Source organism: Delphinus delphis, chromosome 2, assembly GCF_949987515.2.
Source record: "Delphinus delphis chromosome 2, mDelDel1.2, whole genome shotgun sequence".
In the NCBI taxonomy this organism is placed as follows: Eukaryota; Metazoa; Chordata; class Mammalia; order Artiodactyla; family Delphinidae; genus Delphinus; species Delphinus delphis.
Genome location: NC_082684.1, coordinates 88,899,698 through 88,920,332, shown reverse-complemented (window position 1 = coordinate 88,920,332; position 20,635 = coordinate 88,899,698). Strand labels below are relative to the sequence as shown.

Genomic DNA, 20,635 nt, shown 5'->3' with positions numbered 1-20,635 from the left:
ACATTATATATTAAAGTTGTTAAGAAAGTAAATCCTAAGAGTTCTCATCACAATAAAGGAATATTTTTTTCTTTTTCTTTTATTTTGTATCCTATGAGATGATGGATTCTCACTAAACATATTATAATCACTTCATGATGTATATAAGTCAAATCATTATGCTGTACACCTTAAACTTATACAGTGCTGTATATCAATTATATCTCAATAAAACTGGAGGGAAAAAATGGGCAGAGAAACAACAGGCATTTTTCCAAAGAATACATGCAGATGGCCAAGAGACACATGAAAAAATGCCCAACATCATTAATCATCAGGGAAATGCAAATCAAAACCACAATGAGATATCACCTCACACGTTTTAGAATGGCTAATATCAAAAAGACAATAAATAACAAGTGCTGGTGAGGATATAGAGAAAAGGGAGCCCTTGTACACTGTTGGTAGGAATGTAAATTGGTGCAGTCACTATGGAAAACAGTATGGAGGTTCCTCAAAAATTAAAAATAGAACTACCATACTATCCAGCAATCCCATCCCTGGGTATTTATCCAAAGAAAACAAAAACACTAGTTTGAAAAGATATATGCTACCCCAATGTTCATAACAACACTATTTACAATAGCCAAGATATGGAAGCAACCTAAGTGCCCACTGATGGATAAATGGATAAAGAAGTTGTGATACACACACACACACACACACACAGAGGAATATTTCTCAGCTATAAAAAAGAATTAAACCTTGCCATTTGTGACAATATGGGTGGGCCTGGAGGGTATCATGCTAAGTGAAATAAGTTAGACAGAGAAAGATAAATACTATATGTTTTGACTTATATGTGTACTCTAAAAAAGCAAAACAAATGAACAAATATAACAAAACAGAAATAGACTCAGAGATACAGAGAACAAACTAAAAACATATGTTACTTTTTGAAAAGGGAAAATACAAAATTTTTAAAATAACACTCAAAAATTCATTTTGATAAAGTGAAAACATTGGGTATGGCCTGTGGGATTCCTCACTCTGTAAGACATGGGACTCCTGGCTCTCCAGAATCTCGGAGGACAGACACAAAACATAAACTTTAAGTATCAGGAAGAGGTTTACATAACATTGTCACGAAAGTAACATTCTGCACCAAGAATCTGTGGTATACACAAACCCCAATTTACATGGGATCTTACTCCTTCCTGTTATTGATTGTCCAGAAATTACATAGCTGGAAAAAAATGAAAAATATCTATTATGAAAAAATAGAAGATCTGAGCCTGAGACTGGGATAGGTTTACCTTTTCCTTTAAAAGGATAGAGACAAATACCAAAATATCAATAATAAAGGTTTTATATTACTGAAGTATCTATAAACTAGTTTAAAAATTAATTGATGACTAAGTTACATTAGATTGTTCAGACCTTCCTTTCTGGAGACAACAAGAAGGTAACACACACAGTAACAGACAGACATTCAAGAACATTGCAGAGAAGATAAAGCAAATTATACAAACCCTATGCATACTATGATTCCACTGAATGTGTGAGTGGGTGGATGGTTGGGTAGATGGATGCATGCATAGATGGACAAATGGATAAAAGGAAGAGAGGGAGAGAGGGAACAAAGAAATGAAAAGATATTCACTAGCTTCTAAGAGTGGTTTCTCTGAGTGGTGATCTCTGATAACCTTTTAGTTCCCTTTTTGTTCCTTGACATTTCTGATTTTTCTACAATAAACTGATGATTTTTTTAAGTTTTTAAGTTAAATGGATACTGATGAAGGAGTTGGACCTCCAGAGAAATTCAATGATTTACTAAAGTCCACGTAGCTCAGCTGGAGGAGAACTTGGACTCCAACCCACATTTGTGACTCTTAGAAGAGATTTGCTCTGAAGTCTTGGGTGAGGGGTTTCAAACGTTTCTATTCTAGCAAGACAAGAAGGTATCCTTTCTATGTCCTAAGGAATCTTCACACATTAAGTCCGAGAACTACTGGCCTCCATAACTCAAGAATAAATTCATATGCTAGGTACAAAGATAAATTTCTGTTCTTCTTAAAGAAAGGGTGTTGGGGCTGGTTTTGTCTCATTGCTTCTTTTTATGCCGTCTGAAGAGCTAGGTTGAAGAACTCCTCCCCATGAACTAGGAGCTGGGGGGACCCTTGTTTAAAACATTGCTATAAAGGAAATGAAATTGGGGGTTTTACTGACTGCTCTAAATGTACGTTTCTCCAAAATAAATGTATGTTCAGTTTCCATAGAGCCCAGCTCACTGGTCTGCAGAACAATCTGCTACTTTCATCAGGAAGAGTGATTACTACAAAGCAGTTGCTGGAAGCAGTATCTACTGGGCTGATTATTCATCATCTAGCATTCCTTGTAATCAGATCAGGGAAACACTGTTATCCCCAAGCAGCCCCCACAGGGTCCCTCACACTGTTATCTGCACAGTTGTGCACAGGAGGGTTTAGCCTGTACTGTTTGAACACAGGGACACAAGTTTTCCAAATTGCGGCGGCTGTTCCTGCTGAAAATGCCACCCTCATACCCATTTCCTTCTTCCATCAAACCCAACAATCCAAATGAATAATACTGAAGTGCAAGATCATAGGCCATGCAGTCAGGCTGATATAAATATGTTTGGTTAGATGAGCAAGCAATATGCCTGGAAACATAAAAGTATCCTTCATCCCCCCAAAACAGTGGTAACAAAGAGAGTGGTTGGAGAAGGAAACAGTTATTAAGTTAACAGAAGTTACTGTTCAGAATGGCTCTGTGAATCTCAGCTGAAACAAGGATAAGCATTTCAGAACTTGGAACTTGAGAGAAAACGCTTCCAAGACTTCCTGGGGAGCCAGGAAGAACAAAGGCTAAGGATAGGCTGGGTCAGCACTCAGCACTAAGAGTCGTGTCCTAAATTCTACACTTAGATTCTGCTCCTGCTTGATGCACACTCTTCTCAGTGCATGGCTCATCTCCCACCACATCACTACGGATGCCCACCGGTTCCAGTCATTACACCTCATGACCACACTTGAGCAGATTGTTGCGCTCTAGAACCCTGACTTGAGACTTGGGAGCTCATAACAAAGAGCACTCTCACGCTAACCTTGCTCCTTGAGAACTCAGATTCTCTTCTCTGCATTTACCCTGAACCAAAGATTAATTCATTCTATCCTTCAGTGACCTGGGAAGTGGAAAAAATATGCATTCTCTGCCCAGTTACTCCAGATTCTATCCTTCCTGCCATATCAACTGCAATCCAAGCAGTTCCCTGAAATTTCTAATAGCAGCATTTTGCTGGTCTGCACTTGCTGACCATCATCATGACTCTGTTAAGGACTTCTATCTCCTTTCTCCTGCCCCTCAGAAATCTGCATCCTTGCATTCAGTATTTCTTCCATGCATTCCTTACTTCCAATACCTTTAAGCCTCAGCACACTCACTTCCCGAGTCCTTATGAGCTAAATCAACATACATAAACCTGGCTATATGCAAAACATCCACGAGCAGAAACAGGGAGAGAAAGTAATAACTAGGATACAGAATATGACCTTTTCCATAAAACCAGTAAAGATCAGTCCAATAATTGGAAAATGTACCTCTAAATGAAAAAGAAGTGGAGAAAAAAAGGTTTAAATCCCTGTCTAGTCCTATCTATAAGATCAGATATGCTGATTCCAAAGGATACCCCCAGAAAAATATTAGAATAAATAAGTGTTCACCAGCAAGCAGTCAAAATTCAATGAGATTATTTATTAAGGTTAAGTTCTTAAACTTTTTCTTGTATAACACTAACATAGAGACCAAAGGTTGGCATGTCTTTTCTGTAAAAGGCCAAATAGTAAATATTTTGGCCTTTTCAGGTACAAGGTTTCTTTTCCAACTACTCAGCTCTGTCATTGTAGCACAAAACAGCCACAGACAATACAGGAATGAATGAGTGGCTGTATTCTAATAAAACTTTATTTACAGACAATGGAATTTGAATGTTACATAGTTTTAACATCTCATGAAATATGATTATTCTTTTGATTTTTTTAACTGACTTAAAAATCTAAAAACTATTCTTAGTAAGGGGACATACAAAACAGGCAGCAGACTGGATTTGGCCCGTTTGCCATAGTTTGCTGACCCCTGAAGTAGACTGTCATCCTTTGTTCACTTAAGTGATTCTCACAATGCCTCACTGAGACACACAGCCTAGTAATGTCCAACTCTTCTTGCCCTGTTCACCGAGCAACAGTCTGCTGAGCTAGAATCTAATCAGGTTTGCATGCAGTCCTTCCTTCTGCTGAATTGGCTCAATCAGACAACCAAAGAATGGATTCTAGGAGCAGAGTTCTCCCTCCTGGTGCATTCATAAGTTGTTTCAAGATTCTAAATAGAATTATGAGTTTTTCCTTTGTTCCCCCAAGTTTATATACCCATTCAAAGCTCCAGATCTCATATCTGAGGGAGCAAAGGATATAATATGGAGGGGTAACAGCAGCAATTAAATCCCCAGACAAAGCAGAATCACCCAACATCGTTACTATAAATTCTAGTATGTTGTTGTCAACTCAAAGGAAGTCCAAATTAGAACAAGTTATGAGCTTAATCAATTGCTAGTCTGATCAGTGATGATTATAAAGGCATAAATTATAACCACAAAACTTTAGGGTCTGCAGCACCCACAGTGCACACAGAGTTAAAATATGCCAAGACTGTACCTATAGGATAAAGGGAAAATTCCACTTTGCCGCAGTAGAGTGGAAAATAAACACCTAATAAGCAAGTAGCTAATAATATAAACATATAAGGATGAATCTCATAAAATTAACGGAAGCATAATTATCCCCAAAAGAACTGTATAATAAATAAGAACCTAGTTTAATCTGTGCTAAATTTGTCCTATTACACAGTTGATCACTCATGGAATAATGTGAAGCCAATGGTCCCCCAGATCTCACCTACTGGATGATAAAAATGGGTTCCATTACTAATCTTCTCTCATTCTTGTCCTCCCACACTGTTGAGCCAAACTTATATAAGTTTCAGTTTTTAAATGCAATCCTTTTCATGAGGTTTGACTCAATAAAAATAAATTTCCTGTGTGGCTGTCCCACCAGCTCTTGACACAGTGGGAAAAAATAAATAAAATAAGCAAAATTCTGAAGTCAGTGGCAGAGGTGAGGTGCAAACCTAGGCTACTGAATCCAATCAGCTGCATAAATTTAGGACAAACTTTTACTTCTTTGTGCCATGAAGCAATGGAGAGACCTTGGAGCTTGTCCACTCTAGCAATTTTCAAGCTTTTCTTTAGCAAAGGAATCTTTGTTTAAAATGTGGTTTAACACATAATCCCCAACGTAAAACTGGAAGAGCATAGCTTCTCTGTTAAGAGGAGGTTAGGGCATCAGGAGCCCTGCCCATTCTGCCTCCCCAAGCCACCTATGGTGGCCCCAAAGCTCCCCCACAGGACCTTCTTGGGAGCACAGTTAGAAAGCCACTGATCTTTTTTTTTTTCCCCAGACATGTAGAATTTTACTTTATTTATTTATTTATTTAACATCTTTATGGGAGTATAATTGCTTTACAATGGTGTGTTAGTTTCTGCTTTATAACAAAGTGAATCAGTTATACATATACATATGTTCCCATATCTCTTCCCTCTTGCGTCTCCCTCCCTCCCACCCTCCCTATCCCACCCCTCCAGGTGGTCACAAACCACCGAGCTGATCTTCCTGTGCTATGCGGCTGCTTCCCACTGGCTATCTGTTTTACATTTGGTAGTGTACATATGTCCATGCCACTCTCTCTTTGTCACAGCTTACCCTTTCCCCTCCCCATATCCTCAAGTCCATGCTCTAGTAGGTCTGTGTCTTTATTCCTGTCTTACCCCTAGGTACTTCATGACCTTTTTTTCTTAGATTCCATATATATGTGTTAGCATACAGTATTTGTTTTTCTCTTTCTGACTTACTTCACTCTGTATGACAGACTCTAGGTCCATCCACCTCACTACAAATAACTCAATTTCATTTCTCTTTATGGATGAGTAATATTCCATTGTATATATGTGCCACATCTTCTTTATCCATTCATCTGTCGATGGACACTTAGGTTGCTTCCATCTCCTGGCTATTGTAAATAGAGCTGCAATGAACATTTTGGTACATGACTCTTTTTGAATTATGGTTTTCTCAGGGTATATGTCCAGTAGTGGGATTGCTGTGTCGTATGGTAATTCTATTTGTAGTTTTTTAAGGAACATCCATACTGTTCTCCATAGTGGCTGTATCAATTTACATTCCCACCAACAGTGCAAGGGTGTTCCCTTTCCTCCACTCCCTCTCCAGCATTTATTGTTTCTAGATTTTTTTGATGATGGCCATTCTGACCGGTGTGAGATGATATCTCATTGTAGTTTTGATTTGCATTTCTCTAATGATTAATGATGTTGAGCATTCTTTCATGTGTTTGTTGGCAATCTGTGTATCTTCTTTGGAGAAATGTCTATTTAGGTCTTCTGCCCATTTTTGGATTGGAAAACCACTGATCTTATGTTATCCTCTCATTTTACAAGTGAGGAAACTACTGAGAACATGAAAAATGACCCTGCCAGCAGCCAGCAGTGCTGTTAACAGCTGAACAAAACAACGAATATAAATGGTGCTCAAGGGACTTCCTTGATGGTGCAGTGGTTAAGAATCTGCCTACCAATGCAGGGGACACGGGTTCGAGCCCTGGTCCAGGAAGGTCCCTAACGCTGCGGAGCAGCTAAGCCCGTGCGCCACAACTACTAAGCCTGCGTGCCAGAACTACTGAAGCCCGCACACCTAGAGCTGGTGCTCCGCAACAAGAGAAGCCACCACAGTGAGAAGCCTGCACACCGCAACCGAGAGTAGCCCCTGCTCACCATGACTAGAGAAAGCTTGCGTGCAGCAACGTACACCCAACACAGCCAAAAATTAATTAGTTAATTAATTAAAATAAATGAATGGTGCTCAGACAAGGCCACACAGCTGCTATGTTTGGAACAAGATAGAGAAATGGCCACTCCATAACCTCAACAATGATGAGACATCCCCTCTTCTGACTAATAGAGTGCGGTTTCTCTTCTAATAACTACTCATAGCCCACCTTTAATCCACCAGCCTCCTTGATAAAATCTATTAAGATACCCAATCGCCGAATTGCCCCTGCTTCTTGACATCATCCAATCCAGAACTGGCCCCTGCTCTCCTAATCCCTCCCTAGAATCATCCAACATAAACCTGAATCCTGAAAGAGGGCCTGCCCACAGTTCCTCTCCAGGGCATTCTCTTTTGCTCCAGCAAACTCAATAAACCTAACTTTTCGTTTTTCTTCCAGGTGTATCCCTGGTGGTCTTTGGCATCAACAATAAATTATTAGCATTCTAAGTAACATCCTTCAGAAAAACAGGATTGTTTCAGAGAACAGATAGCTCAACTCCTAGAATGGTAAGTAAACATGTTAGAAACAAACAGAGGATAATTCAGATCTTTAAAAGACCAAATGCTATTAATCCTGGCATGTTCGGCAATGGCGGCGTGGGGGACATGAGCTACTTTTGACGAAAATCCAGGGGCCACTGCTTGACAGCCCCACGGAGGTGGAAAAGAGACCCACCACCAGCTCTGTCTGAAATGCTCTGTACCACTCACAGCATCTGGCAGAGCAGCCAGGGTGGATGGATCCCCTCCGAGACCAGCCAGGTACCCAGAAAAGTCTGCCATTATTTAACCCACATTTGCTTTACAGAAATTCAAAGATATGTTGATCAGGGCTTCCCTGGTGGCGCAGTGGTTGAAAGTCCGCCTGCCGATGCTGCCGATGCTGCCGATGCAGGGGACGCAGGTTCGCACCCCGGTACGGGAAGATCCCACATGCCGCGGAGCGGCTGGGCCCGTGAGCCATGGCCGCTGAACCTGAGCTTCCGGAGCCTGTGCTCCGCAACGGGAGAGGCCACGACAGTGAGAGACCCGCGTACTACAAAAAAAAAAAAAAAAAAAAAAAAAAAAAAAGATATGTTGATCATAAGCTTCTACAAACATAGCATATTGTGATAAGCATCCTTCTAGGTTGAATAGTGGTAGAAGACATGCTCAGAAGGACGCTCAGAATGACGGACATGAAGTCTTAGCAGCTTCCATGCTGGTCCTGAAAGGGAGGATCTGATTTTCTCTGGGACTTGCCCACAGTGTGGATTCAATGAACATATCTTAAATTGGATTTCACTGAGCAGAATCATCCTGACAGTAACCCAGTGAGGTGAAATCAACCTTGGATTCTGTGTGCAGTGTCCTTGGCAGGTTCTGCCCAGTCCTACTTTGCCAACAGTATTGCTGGTGCGTGAACATTAGGATTTATTTTCAATCTTTCCTCTCTTCATGCGTGAGTAATGACAAGGGTTGAAGATGTGGGAGACAGGCTAAAGCTGTGACTATACCGGGAATAAGGGCTTCAAATCCCAGCACAGGCCCAAGACCTGATGGTGAGTTTGTAGCCTCCACACCTCGGGTCCTCAACTAGTTTCCTTACTGTTCACTGAGAGGCTGGCAGGCATCACCCCAGTGAGGTCTCTGCTAGTCCAACAGTCTAAGTTCAGGCCTCTGAATACTGAGTGTTTTTCTTAGGATTAAACTCTCTAAACAAAGCTACCTACCTGGGTCCTGTTTGGACATCACCAATTTTCAGCCCCTCTGTTATTGCCCTTCTTCTCACAGCTGCCATTTGCTGGGAGGCTCTACTCACCCTTCAAGGCCAGCACTAGTGCCACCTCCTCTCTGTGATTTCAATGACTTCCTCCTCCCAAGACATAGCCCATGGAAGAATCAACTGCTCTCTCAGGTTTCCAGAATACGTTATACATTCATTAGTCTAGACTTACTTTGTTTTTTAAGTCATCTCCATGACCAGGGCTGTTCATTTTGAGAGTGGAGTGTCATATTCACCTTTGATCTCCAGACATACAAACAGGACTTTCGTCAACAGTCTATGTGTTAGACCGAATTGCCTTCCAAATTTGTGCTTTGACATAACAATGGACCTCGTCCTCCCCCTCAAGGAAACAGAGTGTGACTGCATATAAAGATATTCATATGGGGCTTCCCTGGTGGCGCAGTGGTTGAGAGTCCGCCTGCCGATGCAGGGGACACGGGTTCGTGCCCCGGTCCGGGAAGATCCCACATGCCGCGGAGTGGCTGGGCCCGTGAGCCATGGCCGCTGAGCCTGTGCGTCCGGAGCCTGTGCTTCGCAATGGGAGAGGCCACAACAGTGAGAGGCCCGCGTACCGCAAAAAAAAAAAAAAAAAAAAAAGATATTCATATGCTGCTACTTCAACCCTCAGGTTTTGTGCTTTTTGTTCAAGGCAGAGAAGATGATCATGGGCTCCCCAGCCAGTTATCCCATCCCACTAAGAAGAACCTAGAAACAACCTCCAAACTCCCCAAAATGCAGGTCTGGCTTCCCAAACCACTCAGAGGCTTCAGTCTGAAATATTTAGTGACTCTCACCCACTAGGATTCTCCCCCAGATACCCACAAAGAGAAAAACACCTCTGATCAAAACTTGTTACAAACAGCCAAAGCTATTCAATGAGTCTGCACTTCCCCAGCCATCTTCATACCAATACATGCTCCCTAGAGCCTGGAGTCTACACACTCAACCACTAGTGAGATCCCAGGAAAGCTTATCTCCTCCAACTTCACTTTGAGCAACGGAGGGTCTATTTCCCAAAAAGGCAGTTTACCTTGAAAGGCAGTGATGAAACAATGAAACCTTAGCCACCTGCTCTGATAACTACCCTCCCTCAATCTTACTCCGTAAAATGTCTCTTTGTGAAACTCTTCAAATAATGCTAAAGGAATGTATTCCCAGTCCCTCACTAGACAATAGCCACGTGGAGCCAGCCTACTACCTTGTGATTCTATCCTGCAACCCCACAGGCTATGTTCATTCACAAACCAGAGCTGATTTTCCAAGCAGAAGCCCAAGTAAGTCACACCATTAGCTCACCTAGGCATCTATTAGAAGCTCAGTGCATGTTCTCTCTATGATATCTTCTTGAAACTTCTATTAGAGTACTTAAAATTTAGTAGTTAAAAAAAATTTAGTAGTAGAGTTTGTTTATCCATCTATCTCACCCACCAGACAGAGAACTCTAGAAGGTCAGATAATCAGTTCACACAATAAACGTATGTATTTGTATCCTTAGTGGTTGGTACAGTTCCCAGCGTATCATAGGGGCTCGATAAGTGGCTGCATCTGTAGACATGTCTTCGGCCAACCCGAGGGCAGTCCAAGAGACAGAGGGCTCCATCCCTGCAAACTTATTGAGGTGCAGGGACTTCCTAGAGGCCGAGGTCCTACAGTTATTTATCTTTAGAGCCCTGGTGCCTTGCATAAACAAGGCATTCAAGAAATATTTGTTGAAATGAAAAATTATTTGCTTGAACACAAGCCATCAAGTATTAAGGGAGACTCTATCAATACATTTGACACACTTATGAAACTGCTCTAATAGCACTAATAATCTCATTGTCTTGAGAATGACCTGATTATCAAGTCCAGGAAATCTTCTCGCCCACATCCTTCTTGATTTCTTTGTACCATCCCTTGGTGCTTTTTTCTCTTTGGCATCTGTGACACCCTCCCCTCTAGTTTTCTACTTACCTCTCTGGCTACTTCTGCAAGTGTCAACCTCTCTCTGCATCTGATCTTCAAATGATGGATACCCCACGCAAAGCTCTCTACTTTTCTGATTTTTTACCCTCTCCTTGGAAGAATTCCTATAAATTCAAATACATGTAATTGATTACTTTTTTATTTATTAATAATTCTCAAACCTACATTTCTAGGCCAGACCATTCTTCTGAACTTTGATATCCAACTACTTCCAGGACATCTACAATAGTTCATTTCACAGGCAACTTAACCATGTAAAAGTCTGGTTCATCTTCTCCTCCTTCCCCCTTTTCTTTACTCCCACCCCAAGCCTGTTCTTTCTCCTATATTTTATACCTTATCTTGGTGAGCGGTCCACCATCCCCCAGACCACACACCAGAAACCTTGGGATCATTCTAAACTCCTCCCTCACTATCTTCTTTCATAAACTAGTCACCAACTAAGTAATTTTCAATTTCTCTCTTCCTTTCCATCCTTCCTGACGCTCACATTCGTTTATTTCTTCTTTGAAATTGTCCCCAGGCTGTTCTCTCTGCTTTCATTCTCCTCCACCTTCAAGGGATCTGCTGCATCAGTTGGAAGACAGAGCTTCCTAAAATGCAAATCTAATTACATCATTCTCCACTGAAAACACTGTTTTCAGCTATCACCCCACCCCCCCCCCCCCCACTGTCCCTGAGATGAAGTATGAACTCCCAAGCACGGCAGAGGTGGCCCCTGCCTCATCTTCCACAGCCCTCCCAGCCCCGGGCTCCCCCCACCGCCCCGCAGCGCCTTGCAGTTCCCTCCCCTGGGGTCAGTGCGCCAGGAGAGCCCTTCAGCTCCTCTCTGTCTCGCTGACCCTACATGTTTGCCAAGCAGTTCAAATATTACCTCTAGAAGGCTTTCTCTGCACTTTTCCTCCCCCAGCTGAAGTAGAGGCCCATCTTCTGTCTCCCATTCTGGACAAAGACACACACCTCCACTCTGTGTGAGGCTAGAGATTCTCAACTCTAGCTGCACGCCAAAATTCACCTGAGCAGGGTTTCCCTGGTGGCGCAATGGTTGAGCGTCCGACTGCCGATGCGGGGGACGCGGGTTCGTGCCCCGGGCCGGGAGGATCCCACGTGCCGCGGAGCGGCTGGGCCCGTGGGCCACGGCCGCTGGGCCTGCGCGTCTGGAGCCTGTGCTCCGCAACGGGAGAGGCCACAGCAGTGAGAGGCCCGCGTACGCAAAAAAAAAAAAAAAAAAAATTCACCTGAGCAGTGAGTACCCAGAATTCAACCACAGTGATTCTGATTTAATTGCTGTAGTAAGCAATCAGATTCTCCTGTGCGTTGGGCTTTATGCTTCTCGAACTTTAATGTTAGTACCAATCACCTGGAGGTCTCTTAAAAATGAAGATTCTGGGAGTTCCCTGGTGGCCTTTTGGTTCGGATTCCAGGCTTTCATTGCCGTGGCCCGGGTTCTATCCCCGGTTGGGGAACTGAGATCCCACAAGCCACATGGCGCGGCCAAAAAAAACCAAAAGAAAAACAAAAGTGAAGATTCTAATTCAGCAGGTCTGGCTAGGGTCTGAGATGCCGCATTATAAATAAACTCCCAGGTGATGTCAATGCTACTGGTCCATAGACCACACCTGGAGTAGCAAGGAGCTAAATAAACTCTGCATTGGCTGGTCCATCTGGAGGCAATAAAGCTGTAAGTAGCCAGAGCCACTACAAAAAGACTCCCTCTGTCAAGGAAAATAGAGGTTGCTACCACACCTGACACAGCCTGGTTCCAGAAAAATTTGAGTGTCCGTGAGAACTGCAAAACCATAGGTTGTAGAAGCTATTGTCATCTAAAAGTGTAAAGCCCAGAGAGGGAAAGTAACTTGCCCAGGATAACACAGAAAGTAAATAGCAGAACTGAGGTCCAAACTCAGGACACTTGATTCCTCAGTCCTGTATCCTGTTCAGTATACTGAGTGCTTGGGAGAGATGTTGAAGACTCCAGCGCACTAGGAAAGTGGCCATCAAGCAGGACACAGTCAACATGAGCAGGACCCAGGCAAGTGCTTTGATGCAGAAGTGGCTGGAGCAGCTCCCCTTCAAAAGCGATCCCAGCCAAAAGTTGCTGACGAGAAGGACGATGCAAAACTGGTCACTTCAGTCCAAGGTTGATGAACGTGTGTTGGGTTCCTGAATGAACTTAACCTTGCCCCAAGAGGGAACATGTACACTGTAGAACCCTGGACTATTCTAATGTCTTTAATCACCCTAATTCTTAATACTCCCAGCACCCAGCATAGTGTTTGACACATCAGAATTCACTGGCTACGTCACTGAGTAGCTGTTAAATAAAGCCTAACCAGAGAGTGTCTTGGCTTCCTTTACTTTACGTAACAGTTTATCTATGTTGTGGCCAACCTCCTTCCTATAGGGTGGTATGATACCAGCTTCTGCTTAGCCACCCACTGTAGAAAATTCCTCAAGTTTCTGGTGGGGGCTGGATCTGGTAGAAGTGTGATATAATGCATGATTCCCCAAGCCCTTCACACATGTGCATCTAAGATACAAGGGGTATAGGCATAAACACAGTAGTATTTATTCTTACTAGAGAACCAGGAAGAAGTCAACTGCTTAAGTTGTAGGCAGCTGAGGGACTGGAAAAGGTGACCTCCCTGGTTCTCCAGCCGGCAGAATTGTTTGCCAAAGAGAACGCTGAAGCATAAGTCATTATTACCTAAAGGTCAAGAGCACAGGCATTCATTTGCAGCAACATGGAGGGACCTAGAGATTATCATACTAAGTGAAGTAAGTCAGAAAAAGAAAGACAAATACCATATGATATCACTTATATGTGGAATCTAAAATATACCACAAATGAACCTATCTACGAAAAAGAAACCGAATCACAGACATAGAGAACAGACTTGTGGTTGCCAAGGGGGAAGAGGGTGGGAGAGGGATGGACTGGGAGTTTGAGGTTAGTAGATGCAAACTATTACGTATAGAATGGATAAACAACAAGGTCCCACTATATCACACAGGGAACTATATTCAATATCCTGTGATAAACCATAATGGAAAATATAAAAAAGAATTATATATATGTATAACTGAGTCACTTTGCTGTACAGCAGTAATTACACAACACTGTAAACCAACTATACTTCAATTAAAAAAAAAAGATAAGAAAAAAAGAGCACAGGCTTTGGGCACAGAAAAATTTGTGTTTGAGTGTCATCTCTACCAGTTACTCATCACTTTGGGCAAGTAACTTAATCTTACTAAGCTGAGGCTTTCTCAGCTGTAAAATGGAGAAAATAAGTAACTTCCTATGAGGATTGCTACAAGGAATAAGTGAAATAATTGTGTAAAGCACCTAACACAGTGTCTAGGACACTGAAGATGTTAAATAATAATAGTGCAGAAACAGCACCAATGGAGAAAGCCTTCAGTGCCTGCTGTGACTCCGTGACTAATTCTAGAAGCAAGGATTGTGGCCACCATCTATATTTCAGATTGGTTTTTTTTGCTAGAGAATGCATGAACTGAAAAAGTACCTTCTTATCTTTTTGTTTTCCTTTTTTTTTTCAGAAGATGTTGGGGGTAGGACTTTATTAATTAATTAATTTATTTTTGCTGTGTTGGGTCTTCCTTTCTGTGTGAGGGCTTTCTCTAGTTGTGGCAAGCGGGGACCACTCTTCATCGCAGTGCACGGGCCTCTCACTATCGCGGCCTCTTGTTGCGGAGCACAGGCTCCAGACGCGCAGGCTCAGTAGTTGTAGCTCACGGGCCCAGTTGTTCCGCAGCATGTGGGATCCTCCCAGACCAGGGCTCAAACCCGTGTTCCCTGCATTAGCAGGCAGACTCTCAACCACTGTGCCACCAGATAAGCCCTGTTTACCATTTTTTAAAGACAAGATTTACTATTTCATTCTAATTGTCTCAATTATATTTTGTTTTTCCTCCACTACTATGTATGAAGTGGGGAAGTGATAGATTTACTGAATAGGCAAGGGATGGCAAATTTCCTCCATCTCAAGTCAATGCCAGTTGATTGGGGGTGGCTGCCTGGACCACTGTATTAAGAAGGATGTTGATACTAAATCCAAGCTGAGTGAAAAAGAGAGCTATGATTGATTAGCAGCATTTTCAATGAGCACTTGTCACACTTCATTTTAATCCATAGATGGAAGAATGGTGAATAATAACAGCTAGGTAAGATCACAATGGAACCAGGGGGATGGACAACAATGGTAGATTGTAAGGCGAGAGATTAATGAACACTCTTACACTGACCCGGAGACATCTTTTGATATAGTCCCTGTGTGTCTGTGCCAATTTTCCCTCCCATTCTTTCTCCACCCTTCTCCACTCATCTCTCTGCCTGGAGAGATATAAACAGGGATGTGTGCCCTCTGGCTCCAGTTTGTTTGGCCAATGGAGAGCCCCAGTAGGAGATAAAAGTGAGGAAAAGTGAGAGCAAGGTCCTTATTTCCCTGGATCTCTCTCTGCAGAGTTGCTTGTCTGGCTATGGCCCTCAGTTAGAAGTCATTGATCCTTTCAATGCCCATGACTCTATGTAATTCTCTCTTCTTCCAGGTCCCAAAAATCATCCCCTCTTCCCATCCCTTTGGGACAAAAGGTGATAACAGCTCCAAAGCCACAGGCTCTTGGGTACTGCACTATCCTTGGTGGTTCTTCTCACCCACAATTTTATAGTCTTTTTATAAATGAACCTCATCAAACTATATTATTTTCAAAGGATCACTCATTCCCTCTTGCTACCCTTGGGTTTCCCCTATGTTGTAAGTGAAGTGAGCGCCCAAGGCATGCACGTGATAGAACACGTTAGGCAGGGCATCTTTGCACAGCTAGGGAGGAGGGGTGTGTCTGGAAGCCAGAGATGAGATGGACTGAGAAAGCAATACAGACACCTGCCATGCCCACTTCTTGTCTATCTTCAATTGCCCACCTACGATGTGGACTTTGCTCTGAAGAGTAGTGTCAACTGATTGAGCAGAGGTAGGTTCAACCATTAACACTTTCTCATTTGACCTGGTGGGACAAGATGTCCTGGACAATTTTGTTTTCCCTTACTGGGAGATTAAAACTCAAAAATGTGTCATCTGGATGCCAATGAGACGGAGAGGTACAGACATGCAGATGGTGGCTGAGTCAGGCTATCAGCAGAGAATCTGACTGAGGACAATGCCCTACCCTTCTTGTCACCTGCCTTTCCCACCAAGCCCTCCCTTCCTGGGGCCAAGTTGTAGAATTCTTCTTAGGTCTCTACATTTGAAGAAATAAAGGCATCTCTGGTCCTATTCAGAAAGAAAATACTAATACCTCGTTGTTTACCACTGACTGCCTCAGTGATATAAGAACCCACACTTCAATATAAGCAGTGCAGATAGAGGCAGGAGAGAAGTAAGCCGGTGAATGTGACCTCTCCACCCTCAAGGTAAGGGTACTTGTCCTTGAGCATCTCATCCAGTGATCTTGTGAATCAATCACACCTGAAAAACCCCGTCTGGACTAAGGTGGTCCCACTTCTTGGTAGAAGAGAGACCCCTCAGAACCATTAAGCCTCCTCCCAGTGTCCAGCATCCAGAGATAAGGTCTCCATAGTGAGCACAGGCAAGGTAAAGAACTACAGCTCTGACTCTCCTATAGAAAAGATGACAATACAGCATAAATAATAAAGAGATAAAGAGAAAAGGTAAGGCAGTATACCTCTGAGAAAGCAGACTGTGAGAGAGCAGTCAAAACCCTATTTAAGAGATTAAAAGGGAGAGGAATTGGGGCCAAGGAGGGCTGCAGGCCTCTGCCCCTTAAGCTGGGAGGACAGTAAAATTCACCCCAATTCTACTTAAGGAAGATTCTTTTCAAGCTTCTCCAGCTCTTCAATTCACTATCTTCAATAGCCTTTCCATCTCTCAAGGTCCAGATCAAATACCTTCTCTTCTCTGGAGGTCTCCCTGACCCTAACCCTTCCCACTTCCAGTCAAAATTAACTGTTTCTTTCTCTACACTCTTTTTTTTTTTTTGCGGTACACGGGCCTCTCACTGTTGTGGCCTCTCCCGCTGCGGAGCACAGGCTCCGGACGCGCAGGCTCAGCGGCCATGGGTCACGGGCCCAGCCGCTCCGCGGCATGTGGGATCTTCCCAGCCCGGGGCACAAACCCGTGTCCCCTGCATCGGCAGGCGGACTCCCAACCACTGCGCCACCAGGGAAGCCCTCTCTACACTCTAATGCATGCCAACCCTCCCGTTAGCACTCTCTACTCTGTAAGCTGTGACCACGTTTGCCTCCCCAAATGATTTGTGAGCTTGCTCATGTCAGGGATCTGTCTTAGTGATTTCTAAACAAAAATGGTCCCTAGATCATAGTGAAAGGGTATTAAATGTTCACTGAGTTTGACAATAACAGATTTTTGCTATCGATTAGAAACTGGACAATCCCTCTCCCCCACCAACTCTCACCTTTTTCCAGGGATGTCATTGGTAAGAAAGTAAGGGGATCTCCAGTGCATGTAGAGCTCTTTCACCTTGTCTTAGACTCGGTTCCCCCAAAAAGTGGAGCCTGAGACAAGGACTTCTGGGAATGTGGATCGAGGGCTGGGAAGAGTCAAACAGGGAAGGAGGAAAAGCCAAAATAAAGTGTGTTATCAAGCTAGTCCCCTTTTGGGCAACTGGGGTCCTTTCTTACTGGGGACACTCTGAAGAGCCATGTAAGAAGTATTTCAGAATTGTCCCCACAAGGGAAAGAAGATGAGAGAAATTATCCATATGCTCCCATTACCCATTGGTCAAAGGTTATCTATGGGGTCCTACCCTCCTCACACTTTTGAGTATGTGGCCGTGTCAGAATGACTGAGCAGATTTCTGCAGGTGTCCCAGGTGATGGTAGCAGAGATGCCCCAGGACAGAAAGCAATTGATAAATGATGCAATTGAGGTGAGGTGCGATCAGGTCACACCTGAGCACAGCTGGTTGCCATAGCAACAATAGAGTAGAAAGGTGAGCCAAGAAGATGTGAGGTGGGGGCACACACCTTATCATAATTTTTATTGGCCCTTTGTGATTTCTACTCACCTAAGAGAATAAATCTCACTAATCCTAGCATTAGTCATTGACATATTGCTAGCAAAAAGAAAGTGTTGGGTAATATAACTAGAATTTTCCCAAGCTTCACCAGGCTGTGGGTACAGAGCCATGACAAATACCCAAATTTTAATGTCTCTAACCCTCTAGCTTCTAACCAGCTCTGGCTTCTACCTCTAGTTCTCAAGCTTCTGCAGGCTTCTCCCAGCTCTATCTCTGAGCGTCCTGAGGGCACCTCACACATACTTAGAAAACAATCTGTCGGCAGTGGTCGCCACGTGACACCAGCCATATTTTTCCTCTCTTGCTCCAGACCCCCTTTGTAGTTCCTTCCACAAGCAGCTCCCCACCACCTCTGCCGCCCATACCCACCATGAGACCACACTGAGGGTGTAACCTTCCTTGCTTCCAAAGTCACCACACCCTCCTGATGACACATTTCTTCCCATTCTCCTTGTGCCAGAGCCATGTTGCAGCTCATACAGAAACGGGAAGATGCTCCTTTCCCTCCAGGTCACACTCAGAGCTGGGAGGGTATAAGAAGTGCTATCTCAGACCCAGTGGCTCTGTCACTGAGGACTGCTCCCTCTGCCTCAGCTCCAGTCAAAGTTGTGATCCCCCTCTCATCCAGTCAAAGGTATGATCCCCCTCTCGTCCTGTTTCCCCACCTTCACCACCACCACCAACTCATCTCACACAAAATGGCCTCCTTCCTCCTTCAGCTAAAGTGATACTCCCTTATGCAAAAAAAACAAAAAACCTCAAAAAAGCCAGCAGCCTGCAGCCCATCCCAGCAGTGCACAGGAATGCCCAGGCAGGCCTGAACTCCAGAGGTGCCCACAGCCTTGGCATGGGCCATATCCTCCCTATCGTGGCAGCAATTAGAGATCTTCTATATACCAGTGATTATGTGCATTGAGGCTTAGAGTCACCAGGATGTAAACAGTTTGGCACCAAAAATTCCCAAGGGTTTCGTGGGGTATTTTTCCTATTGCTCTGAAATGAAATCTCAGCAGATATCCTAAATAGCTCTTTATCCTGGCATTCTCTCACATCACTTCACTTTAAAGAGAAATGGGTTTTTGGTTGACAAAGGTATCCAACCTCCAAGTGACCTATTCTCCCTAAAAGTGAGCTTAACAGACATGCAACATCAGTCCTTAATTTTGCCTATAGAAAAAAAAAAAATGTGTTCACAACATGCTGCAGCTTGGTCCAGGTATCTGAAGAACAATGGCTGATGAAAGCCAAGAGCAAAAGAAAATGGCAATAAAATAAGATGGCATGTTGACAGCTGAGATCTAGTGTGACATCTGTAGGTGGTTCTGTGGCTCTGGGATTAGATTGTTCTCACTTCAAAACAGCCATTCATGAACTCTGTCCATCAGCAACTCAGTCATACATACATAAAACTCTTTTCCTCATGCCCTGCTCAAAAAAAAAAAAAACCTTAAAGGTGATGCTAAGACACAGGGGACTATATTCCATACGCTGTGATAAACCATAATGGAAAAGAATATTAAAAAGAATGTATATATGTGTATAACAGAATCACTTTGCTGTACAGCAGAAATTAACACATTGAAAATCAACTATACTTCAATTAATTTTTTTTTTATTTTTTTAAACATGGTGCTAAGAAAATAATGTATAGACCATATGCATTCCATTAGTGAAAGGCAGCGTTTTTCTCCTTGACTAACTTACAAACTGAGCTGAATTTTTATCCAACCTTTGCCTTGTCTCACTTTTATAAAAGGAATTCAACTTGTTACTCTTTTTGGACTTCAAATAAAAAAGTAACATCAAAGTCGAACAGAAAATGAAAGCTCTGGTTCAGACATTATTTTGTTTTCTTCTCCCAGGTTAATATTTGCACTTGCTGGAGGAGCTTATGCTGATGCATCTGTAAATTGAATATATATTTTTATGAGAAGGTAAGTAGCCAGGAACAAAGGGACACAAACCAAAGTTCCCTGGTGCTCTCTTCCAAGTGACCTCCAGCTGACTGTGCAAATGACATGTTTAAAAGGAAGAGGCTTTGGTCTCCATGGAAGCTCAGTCTGTGGGCTCTGCTTTGGCAGATTGACAGCTGTGCTAAATGATGTTGAAATTACATGTAATACATTTTAGATTATGACTATTGTCCAGGAGGGACTGAAGAGGCCCCATGCAGTAAGAGGGGGCTCAGTTTGGCTATCTTCTTAAGGTTCATTCCAGTGTAAAATGGCACGGGCTCTTATTATAAACTGAACTTTTTGTTTGTTGGGGGAGGTGGGAAGTACCAAAGTGGTTTCACTAATTAGAAGCCATAGGCCCAGAATAACCACTGCAGCTCTTTCCTAGAGTGAAACATACCATGCTCAATACATTTCTAGACACAACTCTACCTCAGTTTAAAGCTAGAAATAGGGACCTCCCTGGCGGTCCAGTGGTTAGGACTCTGCACTTCCATCGCAGGGGGTCCGGGTTCGGTCCCCAGTCGGGGAACGAAGATCCCGCAAGTCACGCAGTGCGGCCAAAAATAAAATAAAATAAAACAAAGCTAGAAATAAAGGAAATGGTCTATTTTTCAATGTCATAATAGTAAATTAGAGTAAAATTAGCCCAAATTGGCATTTGGAATTAACTCTTTGTAGGACTAGTGGGCTGCTGACCTCCTCCAGATACTTATTTATTGATAAGCATGATTTTCTGTTTTATTTTGTTTGTGTAAGCGAGGTTTGTGTGAGGAAGCCCAGGAGGGAGATGTAGGTGTCAACCCCCAAGGAAATGAAACAGATGAACAGGAACAGACTTGAATCTGAGCACGGTTGAAATGGGCCCCAAAGACTTCCAGAAAAGATGTGGGCTGGAGGAGGGCTCTGAG

At 43.1% G+C, this 20,635-nt stretch overlaps 1 long non-coding RNA gene across 1 annotated transcript in view; it reads right to left on the bottom strand.

Moving 5' to 3' along the window:
- Positions 1-20,635, bottom strand: part of LOC132419686 (uncharacterized) — a 207,119-nt gene that overhangs the window by 92,244 nt on the left and 94,240 nt on the right. Inside the window, exon 2 of the long non-coding RNA XR_009518225.1 lies at positions 10,678-10,793. This is a non-coding gene — a long non-coding RNA (uncharacterized lncRNA). The remainder of the gene's footprint in view (positions 1-10,677; positions 10,794-20,635) is intronic.